The 13,105-nt window shown below is 44.4% G+C and overlaps 1 protein-coding gene across 1 annotated transcript in view; it reads left to right on the top strand.

The window, feature by feature from the left end:
* ADCY1 (adenylate cyclase 1) overlaps positions 1–6,630 on the top strand; it is a 392,554-nt gene extending 385,924 nt beyond the window's left edge. Inside the window, exon 21 of the transcript XR_014557036.1 lies at positions 6,613–6,630. The gene's annotated coding sequence lies outside the window, so the exon portion shown is untranslated. The remainder of the gene's footprint in view (positions 1–6,612) is intronic.
* The last annotated feature ends 6,475 nt before the right edge of the window (positions 6,631–13,105 follow it).

Genomic DNA, 13,105 nt, shown 5'->3' with positions numbered 1-13,105 from the left:
CAACTACAGTCAACTTTCCCTTGCCTCTGTATCATGAAACAACAACAAGAACCCCCACATCATTCTAAAGGTTATCAATATTATTTTTAAAGGGCATCAAACATATATGCACAATATAAAATATTTACATTTTACACAAGTTGCCTTCAGTGTGACCATGGAGGAACCTAGCTGTTAACCAGTCTGGTTATGAGAACCCTGTCACATTTTTAAAAGACTTAAATTCCACGTTCTTCTTTCTCCCCCCCCCCCCCCCGCCCAAAAATGTAGTCTGGGCTGACATCCCTGTGTAGGATGGTTCAGAGTTGAAAGCAATGGAAAGAATCTAGCTTAATCTGGATCTAGGTATCACTATGAAGTCCCGGCATCAGCATCAATTTTCTATCAATAGAGGTTTTATTTACTTAATTTATCCCAAAGATGATCACAACTGGTCGTCAAAAGCTGCTGAAAAATCAATAAATGCCACTAATAAACTTCTGTGATTCAGTTTTACAAACTTATGTACCAGGGGGAGAGAGCAAAGCAGCAACACACTGTTGAATGATTGCAGCAGAAACCCAGCTCTTCTTCTGCAACCATCTCATTAGATTCAAGCCAATATAACCTTCAAGTCTAGCCAGGGGAGAAGTGTTATTGATTATGTGGCTGTTTGTATTTGATCTGATTCCCCATTAGTAGCTTTGAAGTGTATTGCTATCTGAAGACTGATCATTTCCCAATTTGCTTGTCTCTGATTGTGACATCTAAGCAGGGTCAGCCCAACAAAGGTCAACAACTCAGGGCAGCACCTCAGGGCAACCACAACTCTGCCTGCCTGCCAAGTCAAGATCTAAATCAGGAGCAAGGTAGGGGGAATAAAGATCTATTCTGGGATCCTGCTATCCAAGGCACACACCTGGGCTAACACCCCAGAGGACAGATCACACTTCAAAACGACCTTGACAGATTAGAGAACTGGGCAAAAACAAACAAGATGAATTTTAACAGGGAGAAATGTAAAGTATTGCACTTGGGCAAAAAAAATGAGAGGCACAAATACAAGATGGGTGACACCTGGCTTGAGAGCAGTATATGTGAAAAGGATCTAGGAGTCTTGGTCAACCACAAACTTGACATGAGCCAGCAGTGTGACGCGGCAGCTAAAAAAGCCAATGCAATTCTGGGCTGCATCATAGGAGTATAGCATCTAGATGAAGGGAAGTCATAGTGCCACTGTATTCTGCTCTGGTCAGACCTCATCTGGAGTACTGTGTCCAGTTCTGGGCACCACAGTTCGAGGACGACACTGACAAACTGGAACGTGTCCAGAGGAGGGCAACCAAAATGGTCAAAGGCCTGGAAACGATGCCTTATGAGGAACGGCTAAGGGAGCTGGGCATGTTTAGCCTGGAGAAGAGGAGGTTAAGGGGTGATATGATAGCCATGTTCAAATATATAAAAGGATGTCACATAGAGGAGGGAGAAAGGTTGTTTTCTGCTGCTCCAAAGAAGCGGACACAGAGCAATGGATCCAAACTACAAGAAAGAAGATTCCACCTAAACATTAGGAAGAACTTCCTGACAGTAAGAGCTGTTCGACAGTGGAATTTGCTTCCAAGGAGTGTGGTGGAGTCTCCTTCTTTGGAGGTCTTTAAGCAGAGGCTTGACGACCATATGTCAGGAGTGCTCTGATGGTGTTTCCTGCTTGGCAGGGGGTTGGACTCGATGGCCCTTGTGGTCTCTTCCAACTCTATGATTCTATGATTCTACCTCACTTTGTTTCCTGAGTGGGCCTGCCCTGCATCTGAGTTGCTTCTCATAAGGGTTCCATTGCATTTGGCTGGGGGTTTCCTCCACACATGTTCAAGCCATCTCCCAGCTTGTTTCCTTGCCCAGAACTCTGGAGTATATCAGGGAGCCAAACAGACTCCACAAAGTGGGAGAGGGCACTTGGGGCAATTGTGTCAATGACCTAAGCCATTTGGTTGTTCGAGAGATCGGCCCGGGCTTTGACAGGAACAGCAATCGTATCAGCTGGGAAATCCTGCAGAACCATCAGTCACCAAGGGCGGAGCATCCTCTGAAACGGGGAAAAGGTGCTGAGAGCCTAAATCTCAACAGGAAGTGATGTGACCATCACATCACATCACATCCCAGGGGCTCCTGCCCAGCTTCCTTGAGCACCACAAACTCATCCTCTGTGTTCAGCCAGTGGGCTGCATGTGGGCGACTGCCATCCAGGAAGGCTCTTTCTAGTGGTGGAAGTGGAGACGGTGTGGATTCCCCAGGCTGCCTCCCATTGGAAATCCCTCATGGTGACCATGTTACTCCTGTGGCACCAGCAGGTGAGCTATGAGCACGGGCACAGAGAGCTCACACTGGCAAGGCTATGGTGGCAATGGGAAAAGGTATTCATGAAAACTGCTTCTAGATTGTCATACAATCAAGCAGTATATAGCTTTTTTTATATATAAATAATGAAAATTACAGTTGTATCTTGGATCCCAAATGCATTGGTACTCAAGATGTTTTGGCTCCCAAACACCGCAAACCCGGAAGTGAGTGTTCTGATTTGCGAATGTTCTTTGGAACCCAAACATCTGGTGGGGCTTCCATGGCTTCTGATTGGATGCAGGAGCTTCCTGCAGCCCATCAGAAGCAGCGCTTTGGTTTCCAAATGTTTTGGAAGTCAAACAGACTTCCGGAACAGATTCCGGTCGACTTCAAAGGTACGACTGTAATGAACAGTGCCAGACACATGAAGTGACATGCTGCCTTGCCTTGCAGCACTTTGTGGAAGGGAAAATGGCACTGTGAGCACCAGCTGGGCTATGGTTTCCTCTCCTGAGCTCCCTCCTGCCTCTGCCAGCTTCTCTAGCTCAGCCTAGGCCACCAAGCAGGCTTCGAGGTCCTGGACAGTTCCCTGTCTTGGCAAGGTGCCCCAGGAGCTGTCCAGAAGCTGAACTATAAGCACCAGCAGCTGCCTAGAATGTCCCTGGGTGTCCCTCCTCCGGTCTTTGCTTTCTTGCCCAGACACTCTCTGAGAGAGGTGTCCTGGCTGGCCAAGGAGGGTAGGATTCCACCGCACCCCTGGTCTGCAGGGGCCTTGTGTTCTTGAGGTGCTCTGTGGAGGCCTCTTGTTTGCTGGGCATGTAAGTAGTAGCACAGGACAGGGGCTGGACTTGCCCTTTCCCAAGGTAGTGCCATGGTGTGATAGGGTTGTTTACTGGACTCAGTGGATCACTTTGGACCTGTCCTGGATGGCACAGTGGGAGCCAAGCTTGTGGCCCAACAGGGAGGGTTTCCTTTACCAGCTAGCTGTAAAAAATCCAAACATGAGACACCACTTGTATGTGGGTGTTTAAGCAGTGGGTTCAGAGGCAATTAGCTAGTGGTCTCCTCAGTCAAACTCACACAGTGGGGATGGATGACAGCCAGTTTATCCATGTTGACCTACCAGCAAGGACAAAGGTGGTTCCAGTGACAGAACACAGAATCATGCTAGCCAGCAAGCAGCAAGCTGACCCTCCAGCTGTGCCTGCAGAGGCCATGCCTGCCAGGGGTTCTGCATGACCACATTGTGTGTCTTCTTCTGTAGAGTGCTGTGTTCCTCCTTCTTAGTTTCCTGAGTATGGGTGACAAGGCTTGTGCTGCACTTGAGAGCCCAATAGATCTGTCATTTCATTGAATCATATAATCATAGAGTTGGAAGGGACCCGAGGGTCATCTAGTCCAACCCCCTGCAATGCAGGAATCTCAGCTAAAGCATCCAGGACAGATGGTCACCCAACCTCTGCTTAAAAACCTCCAAGGAAGGAGAGTCCACCACCTCCTGAAGGAGTCTTATCCACCGCTGAATGCCTTACTGTCTGAAAGTTCTTCCTGAAGTTTAGTTGGAATCTACTTTCTTGTAACTTAAAGCAACTTTGTGTCTGACTTTGTGTCTACACGTGCTGGCTATTTGTTTGAATTCCTCTTTGGTGGTTTCCCCCCTTTTCCATTTTTTGTACACATCCTTTTTTAATCTTAACTCAGTTAAAAGTTCTTTAGATAGCCACCCTGGCTTCTTTAGGTACCTTCCATGTTTCCGTCTCATTGGTATTGCCTGAACTTGTGCTTTTACTATCTCCCTCTTAACAAACTCCCAGCCATCATGAACTCCCTTTCCTTTTAGTATTACTGTACATGGGATCTCACCCAGCACTTCCCTAAGTTTTATGAAGTTGGCTTTCTTAAAGTCAAGAAATTGAGTCCTAGTATGCTTGGCTGCTCCTTTCCGCTGTATAGTAAACTTCAGAAGAGCATGATCACTCACGCCTAATGATCCTTCCACTTCTACCCCACTAACCAGGTCATCAACACTGGTTAGGACCAGATCTAAAACGGCTGTTCCTGTTGTTGCTTCTCCCACTTTCTGGACAATGAAGTTGTCTGCAAGGCCAGTGAGGAATCTGTTTGACCTTATGCTCTTGGCTGAGTTTGACATCCAACAAATATCCGGGTAATTGAAGTCCCCCATTACTACTATCTCCCTTCCTTTTGCATGCTTGGCCATCTGTTCCAGGAAGGCATCATCTATGTCCTCCGTTTGGCTTGGGGATCTATAGTAAACTCCCACAATGAGGTCCCTGTTATTCTTCTGTCCATTAATTTTGACCCAAATGCTCTCACTTTGGCTTTGAGGTTCTAAATCTTGGATCTCTTCACAGGTATACACATCCCTGACATATAACGCCACTCCTCCTCCTTTCTTGTCTGGTCTGTTTCTCTGAAATAGATTGTATCCCTCCATTATTACATTCCAATCATGGGACTTATCCCACCAGGTTTCAGTGATGCCTATTATGTCATATTTAGTTTGCTGTACCAAGAGCTCAAGCTCATCTTGTTTATTTCCCATGCTTTGCGCATTAGTGTACAGACATTGAAGTCCATTAATCATTCCCCCATGTCTCTTATTTAAGGATTTTTTCCTCCCACCACTAGGTCTGCGTGCTGTTTGCTCCATTTGGTCTATGACATTTGGGTGATCATCTTCATCAATTGATAGACTCCTACCTTCAGGAGCACTGTCTCCCTCCCCCACATTAGTCAGTTTAAAGCCCTCCTGATGAGGTTTCTGAGATTTTTGGCAAAAACATTCCTCCCAACCGTTGTGAGGTGCAGCCCATCGCTTGCCAGAAGTCCATCTTCAAGAAACTGCAGTCCGTGATCTAAGAATCCAAACCGTTCCTGTTTACACCCATTTGTGAAGCCAGCTGTTCACTTCCACTATTTTTCCCTCTCTCCCTGGGCCATGTCGTTCAACTGGGAGGACAGATGAGATGACAATTTGTGCATTTAATTGCTTCAATTTCCTGCCCAGAGCCTCGTTGTCTCTTTTGATCTTCTGGAGGCTATTGCTTGCAGTGTCATTGCTTCCCACATGAACCAAGAGGAAGGGGTATTTGTCAGTGGGTTTTATGATTCCTTGCAGTCGTTCAGTTACAGCTTGTATCTTAGCCCCGGGGAGACAGCACACTTCCCGAGACATCTTGTCAGGCCCACAGATCACTGCTTCTGTTCCCCTCAGTAGGGAATCCCCTATCACCACTACATGCCTCCTCTTAGGGACCAAGGGGAAGAGTCGGTGGAAGAAGATTGGAAAAAAATTAAAGTATATCTTCAAAAATGTTGTAAAATTAAGGAATGTTAGGAAGATGTTGGAAAAAGAAAGTTAGGTGGTTTTGGTAGAAATGATATAATGGATTAAGTAAAATGAGTTGACGAAAGAGAGGACGTTAAAATTTAATATATTAAATTAAATTACTTAAATGAAAAGTAGGTTGGAAGGATGTGCTGAAACAATTGTTTGAACTAGAATACAAAATTGGGAGGTGTGAGGAGGTCAAGGAAAGAAGTAAAGGGAAAAAGTCATATAAAGGTTTAATATTGTTATTATTATTATTATTATTATTATTATTATTATTATTAGAATGTATCTTTATTCTTTCTTGTTTATCTGTTGTTGTATTTTTTTTCTTCTTTGTATTTGGTATTGCTCTTGCTTTTTTTTTTGGCAACTTTTAAAATCTGGAATAAATATTTTATATATATATATATATATATGCAGGTTTTGGTGTCCTCGGGTGTCTTCCCGTGTAAAAGTTGGGGTGTCTAGGCGACGTTTCGACGAGGTCTCACTCGTCATCTTCAGGCTGGTGCTTTCGGCTTCTTGTTACTGGAACAGAGCGGGATCTCAATGTTTGAGTTCCTATAAATACTGTAGAGGGGGTGTGGTGTCTAGCCTCCAATGTTCTGGGCAGAGAGGAAGTTCCCAGGCTAGTGTGCCTTTTCTTCTTTTGTTCCTTAATTACTTGAGAGATACCTTGAGTGATTTCTTGAGTGATATCCTGAGTACCACTTAGGTGGGTCATTAGGTGTGGATTAGTTGCTAAAGTCTTTGTGTCTTGACCTCTTGAACTTTGTGAAGAGTTTTCCTGAGAAGATGGCTGTATTGCACTTAGTTGTGCTGCACCCCCCTGCAATCCCTACACAGATCTGGCTGACACAAGCCACAAAACCACAGCTCGCCCCTATACACGAAGCCAAGCCAAAGCACAACTAAGTGCAATACAGCCATCTTCTCAGGAAAACTCTTCACAAAGTTCAAGAGGTCAAGACACAAAGACTTTAGCAACTACACACCTAATGACCCACCTAAGTGGTACTCAGGATATCACTCAAGAAATCACTCAAGGTATCTCTCAAGTAATTAAGGAACAAAAGAAGAAAAGGCACACTAGCCTGGGAACTTCCTCTCTGCCCAGAACATTGGAGGCTAGACACCACACCCCCTCTACAGTATTTATAGGAACTCAAACATTGAGATCCCGCTCTGTTCCAGTAACAAGAAGCCGAAAGCACCAGCCTGAAGATGACGAGTGAGACCTCGTCGAAACGTCGCCTAGACACCCCAACTTTTACACGGGAAGACACCCGAGGACACCAAAACCTGCATTCCTGTACCCGTGAAAATCTACGAAAGCAAATATATATATATATATATATATATATATATATATATATATATATATAAATATAAATACATGCCTCCTCTTAGGTCTGGTCGGGGTTCTTCCGTGAGTTGTCCGTTCCAAGGTCGCCTGCACATTCCCTGAGGATTGACTTTGCTGCTCGTCTTCATATACCTGATCGACTGTAATGAGAGAGAGATCCTCAAATGGAGTCTGCTCCATGGCTTTCATGCTAGGGGAGAGGACCTCAAAGCGATTGTGTATTTCTAAACAATCAGAGCGAACCCTGGGCCTCCTACTTCTTTGAGTAACGTTTCTCCATACAGTGGTGCCTCGCAAGACGAAATTAATCTGTTCCGCGATTTTCTTCGTCTAGCGGTTTTTTCGTCTTGCGAAGCAAGCCCATTGACAGCTTAGCGGATTAGCGCTATTAGCGGTCTAGCGGCTTTTAGCGATCAGCTGAGAAGCGGCTTATCAGCGGAACAGCTGATAAGCAGCTTAGCGCTTAGGGAAAGGGCGGAAAAAAGCGGGGGGGAAACGTGGGAACTCGCAAGATTTTTTCGTCTTGCAAAGCAACCCCATAGAGAAATTCGTTTAGCGAAGCGCCTCCAAAAACGGAAAACCCTTTCGTCTGAATTAATTTATTTGAATTAATTTATTACGGTCACAGACCAGAGAAAACAACAACGATAGTTTACAAGGGGAGTAATGGTGTCAATTAAAAATTGTAAAATTATACATAAAAGCAATACACATATGCACACACACACACACACACACACGCACACACACACTACAATGTATGTATAGACTTAAAAAATGAGGGGGCTTGTCCAGGGGTCAAGTTTTTTACTTTTTTACAGCTAATGCCCTCCGCTTGATCGCAGCCGCAGAAAATTTGGCCACTTTCAGCGTTACTTCTGGGTTTTTATCTCCTAGTAGGATTTTCAGCCGCTGAGATTCAGATCGACCTGGAAATTTCTGAACAATAGGGGAAATAAACAGTGACCTGATATCCCCATAGAGGTCGCAATGTAGCAACACATGTGAAACCGTTTCCACCTCTTTCAGACCACATGGGCAGACTCGTTCAGCATAGGGTTTGCCCACGTATCTGCCCTTTAGTAAGGCAGATGGCAGTACATCAAATCTGGTAAGGGTAAACGCCCGCCTGTATTTTGCGATTTGTAAATCCAGCAAATATGGTGTTAGATTGAACCCTTTTCCATAATCTTGGATGGCTGGATATTTATCTATCTTGCTCATATGGTCCTGAAGCTCTACATCTCCTATTCGCTGGCTCACCATCCTTTTAGCCTTTTCAAAACCTGAGGCTATAAGTTCTTGTGGGGAAAGCCCCAGGCCCTTCAATTTTTCATAGAGCAACAATCTCCATTTAGACTGGAACGGGTCTAATAGAGTCAATGGAGCCACTCCCACTGGGAAAAATATGAGTTTTAGCCAGAAGTGAATCTTCAGGATCCATATCCTGGCATTGATAGGGAGTTGACCTACCTCCAGCCTAATGGCTGTGTTGGAAACACAGGTAGGTAACCCTAGTAGGGAGCGGTAAAATTTAGTTTGTACAGATTCCAGGGACTTGAGTTTTTGACAATTAAATATCTGGGTGCCATACATCAGTTGTGGAAGTATTTTTGCGACAAAGACCTGGGAGGCAGCAGGAACATATTGACCTCCTTTTCTATAGAAGAATCTTATGATAGCTCTGGAAGATCTTTGCGCATTTGCAATGGAATTCTTAATCTGATGGCACCAGGATCCCTTCTCATCAAAGATTATTCCAAGATATCTAAAGGATGTTACTTGCTCAATAGGTTGGTTATTAATTTTCCATTTATGTCGGAGTTTTCTCTTGGAGAACACCATAATTTTTGATTTAGTGTAATTTATTATTAGGTGTTCAGCTTCGCAATACTCTGTAAGAGCTCGTAAAAGTTTTCTTAGACCCACACAAGAGAAGGAAATAAGTGCCGCATCATCTGCGTACAAAAGGACTGGGATTGGTATATTATTTAGGTTTGGGGGATGAGTACTTGCATCCTCCATCTTTCTGACTAAGGAGTTTATGTAGAAGTTAAATAGAATAGGGGCAAGAACACAGCCTTGCTTGACACCATGGAAACTTTGGATTTCCTTTGATAGGTTCCCATAACGGTCACATCTAACACGGATCCGAGTATTTTCATGTAGTCTACGGATAAGAAGCAAAAGACGTCTGTCGATGTTTGTGGCACTTAATTTTTCCCAAAGTCTGTGCCGGGGTATCAAATCGAAAGCTGATTTGAAATCTATAAAGGCTACATAGAGGGAGCCTCCTTTCTTTGAGGTGTATTTCTCCACTAGATGTTGCAATACCAGTCCTTGGTCTAAAGTTGATCTATGTGCCCTGAAACCAGCCTGGGCTTCCTTAAGGATGTGCTCCCATTCCAGCCAGTCCGCAAACTTTTCACGTAAGTGAGTTGCGTAAAGTTTGCTAATAATGCTTAAGAGACTGATTGGTCTGTAATTGGCTGGATCAAGTTTACAGCCTTTCTTGAATATGGGAACGATGATTGCCAATCCCCAGTCCTCTGGTATTATTGCTGTTTGATCTATGCTGGTGAATAGGGTGGCAAGAACTGGGGCCCACCAGTCAATATTGGCTTTGAGAAGCTCAGGGGAGATATTATCTGCTCCCGGGGCTTTTCTGTATTTGAGTGCCTGAATAAGCCTCCTGACCTCCGCAACCGACACCGGAGGCCACTCATCACCTGCCGCATACTGTGTTAGTGGCTGTGTCAAAGGCAGAGCTGAATATAATGATTGGAAAAATGCCTCCCAAGTCCCTGCAGGTATAGTATACTCCACTTCTGAGGAGGTAGATCGCACTCCATTCGCTACCATTCTCCAGAAGGTGGCCGAGTCTCTCTCTCTGGATGCATCTATTAGGCATTTCCATTCTCTTTTCTGTGCCAGGAGTTTTTTGTTTTTAATCAGGATTTTATAATTTCGTTTATCTTCAAACCAGACCGTGGGGAGTTGGGGTAAATTGGCAGATCTATAATTCTTGTATTTTTTCAGTAAGTTTAGCTTCATGTCCTGGCATTCTTGATCAAACCAGGGTTTGGAGTTTTTATATACTGAGGATTGCCTATTTGACCTGTTCCTTTTTTCCTTCAGGGAATCTTGAAGGAGTGAAATTAACTCCTGAAATAAATTTATTTTTAATTCATGGCTTGAGGAAGTTATAAGGTTATCTCTCTTAGTGAGGAATTCCTTTGAGCATAGCCTACTTGAAATTTCCTTATGCAGTTCATCTGTCCATCTAATACGAGAATATCTGAGCTCCAAAGCTGTAGGGCTCGAATATTCGATTTTCTCAGCGCAGGATAAATCCTTTCCCGCAACTACAAGTGCACTTAATGGCAGATGGTCACTGTCTAAGCGCTCCTCCACTTTGCATTCCAGAACTTTGTTTTGAAGATCATACGACACGATTATATAATCAATTGTGGAGGCGCCATTGTTAGATATAAATGTGAATTCTCCGACCTTCTCCCCCTCAGTACGGCCATTCAGTATAACCAAGTCCAACTTATTGACCAAGTGTAATAGGCATAAGCCAGCATAATTACAGCCTTTATCCTTTGAGATTCTAGCTGGTATTGAGTGGGCTTCCTCTATAATGGGGGCTGTTTCATGGAAATGGGCATACAAAGCCTCATCAGATTGTCCAGTTCTGGCATTTAGGTCACCAGCCACCACTACAGAGGCATCAGGAAATTGATTTGATAGTTTGTCAAGATACTGTTCTAACTGAGCCCAGGTATTTCTTATCAGTCTTTTCTCTCTTTGTGGGGGTAGGTATACGTTAATCAGCAGCAAGCTGTGGGTTCTCCACTGTACCTGCACAGCTGTGGCCAGATGGTCTAGTGGGTCTAGTTTTTTAAATATGGCCCTTAGCCTTGTTGAGATTAAAGTAACTAACCCACCTTTAACTCGCCCCCCTCTAGTACTTAAAAGACCTGGGAGGGAGAACGCAGAAAAGCCATTTAACTCCACATCGCTTGTGCTCCAGGTCTCCTGGAGAAACACAATGTCATGTCTCTGAATATATTTAGTAAAGGATTGGTCAGAAGCCCTCTTTTGCCAACCTGCAATATTCCAAGTTAGCAAGGTAAGGTTGCACGTTGTCTTGCCAAAAGTTGATCTTAGTCAATTTGCCTTTAAAAGATTTTTAGGGCCTATCTTTTTGTCTATTGATTGAGTTTCGTTCATTTTGGCAATGTCCATAGATGTATTATCGCCCAAGTACTCAATGGGTTTTTCGTCTTGCGAGGCGTTCGTCTTGCGGGGCACCACTGTATATCTGGCTTCTGTGTTGGTGAACTAGCCACCTTCTCAGGGGAGTCCCCTGTCTCCTCCTTGGTGGAGGCAGTGTGCTCTGTTGCTTCCAAGAAGAGCTCCAGCTGTCTAATTCTTTGGAGCATAGCTACATGTTCCTCCAGTTGCTGGACTTTGTCTTCTAAGAGGGCAATCAACATGCAATTGCTGCACGTAAAGCTGCCTGCAACCTTTAGCAAGATGGCAAACATTGCGCAGGAACCGCAGGCGACTGCAACTGTTCCCTCACCCTCCATCTTGAGAACGTGTCGTTGGGGGTGACTACAGCGGTCCTCCATCATAAAAAGCGTGAAGACAGCACAAAAAACTCCCCCCCCAAAAAACCCTAGGTCTCCCCCAACAAACGTTTGAGACTAGCTCCCCTAAATCTAAAAGAGCCCTGCAAGCTCTGATAAGCTCCTCCCACAGCTAATCACCTACCTCAACAGAAACCCTGCCCCCTCTGACCTTTGCACAGGGAGAGCAGCTAATCAGCCACAAGAAACACACACAAGAAAACCCTTGTAGTCTAGGCTGACACCCGTTATGAATCTCTGCAAGCTTGTCCCTCATCTTGTTTTCTTTTTGAAACCACTTCTTCATTTCTTCATGGCTCACTCTCAATTCCAGTGCATTAGATGCCGACTCTTCTTGTCCCCACCACAGCGATCTTTCTAATGGTAGTACTGGCTCCTCCAGGTATCCCTTACCTGATTCAGGGATTGCAATGGAGCCTCAAATTCTGCCTATTTGATAAGCTTGTTGCTGTTCACTCAAGCTTGGGGCAGGTGCCATGCTGCGCTCCAGCCCCACCCTTGCTGGGCAAAGGAGCTTTCTCCTCCTGCTGCTCAAGAGGCTTAAAGAAAGAAGTCTCTCCACCCCCCACATTCCCTGCACAGGAAGTCAGAAAGAAATGCAGGATGTTAAGCACAATAGCAGCTCCAGGGTGAGAAAGGGGTCAGATTGTTTGGGCCAAGGCATGGGTCCTGTGGTTAGATCCACCACCATCCCCGCTAGTGCAGCTCAATTTGAATCCTAACCTCCCCCACCAACCCACCCACCCCAGCTGCTTTTAGAAGAAGAAAAAGAGGAGGAAGATGGAGATCAAGTCACAGGACAAGTTCGGCTGTTGGGCTGGATACCCGCAACACTCCTACAATCAGCTAACCACTCACCTATCCTTGGTTTTCCATAAGATTTTCCAATGTACTTTACAAATATTGTGGGAAGAGTCTTAAAGCAGATGTTTTGCTCTAAGAATATGCAAGCCTGGAATAGTGAAAAAGAGTTCCATTAGCTGTAAAAACCTTTGTATATTAAAACCTGATTTTCTTTCAAGATAAATTGTAGCAGATGAATAAAACTTGTTTACAAAACATGAAGCAATGGAAACTTCTTTGGGTTTAATTCTTAGCAACACATGCCAACAACAAAAGGCGTGGGTTTTTTCTGCCAAGAAGAAAGACAGAATTTCTGACTAACCCAAATTCACTTATTGTGTATAAAATGCAGGAAGGTTGGTGAGTAGGCAGTAAGAGTCAAAGACTAGCAAAAGAAAACTCTCAGCTGGAGACTATTTAGTGGACAATGAAGCTCATATTCACAGTTTGGCTTGAGTCCAGTTCCTATAAATGAAGAAGAAATGAAACATCTATTGGATAATCTGCAGAGAAAGTGTAACACCTGCCTCACTCATTAAAGCCAATGGTTTGTGTAAATTCTAC

This window comes from Podarcis gaigeae (genome assembly GCF_964106915.1).
Source record: "Podarcis gaigeae genome assembly, chromosome: 12".
NCBI classification, from domain to species: Eukaryota; Metazoa; Chordata; class Lepidosauria; order Squamata; family Lacertidae; genus Podarcis; species Podarcis gaigeae.
Note: the sequence above shows the minus strand (reverse complement) of the source record. Positions and strands in the feature narration are given on the sequence as shown.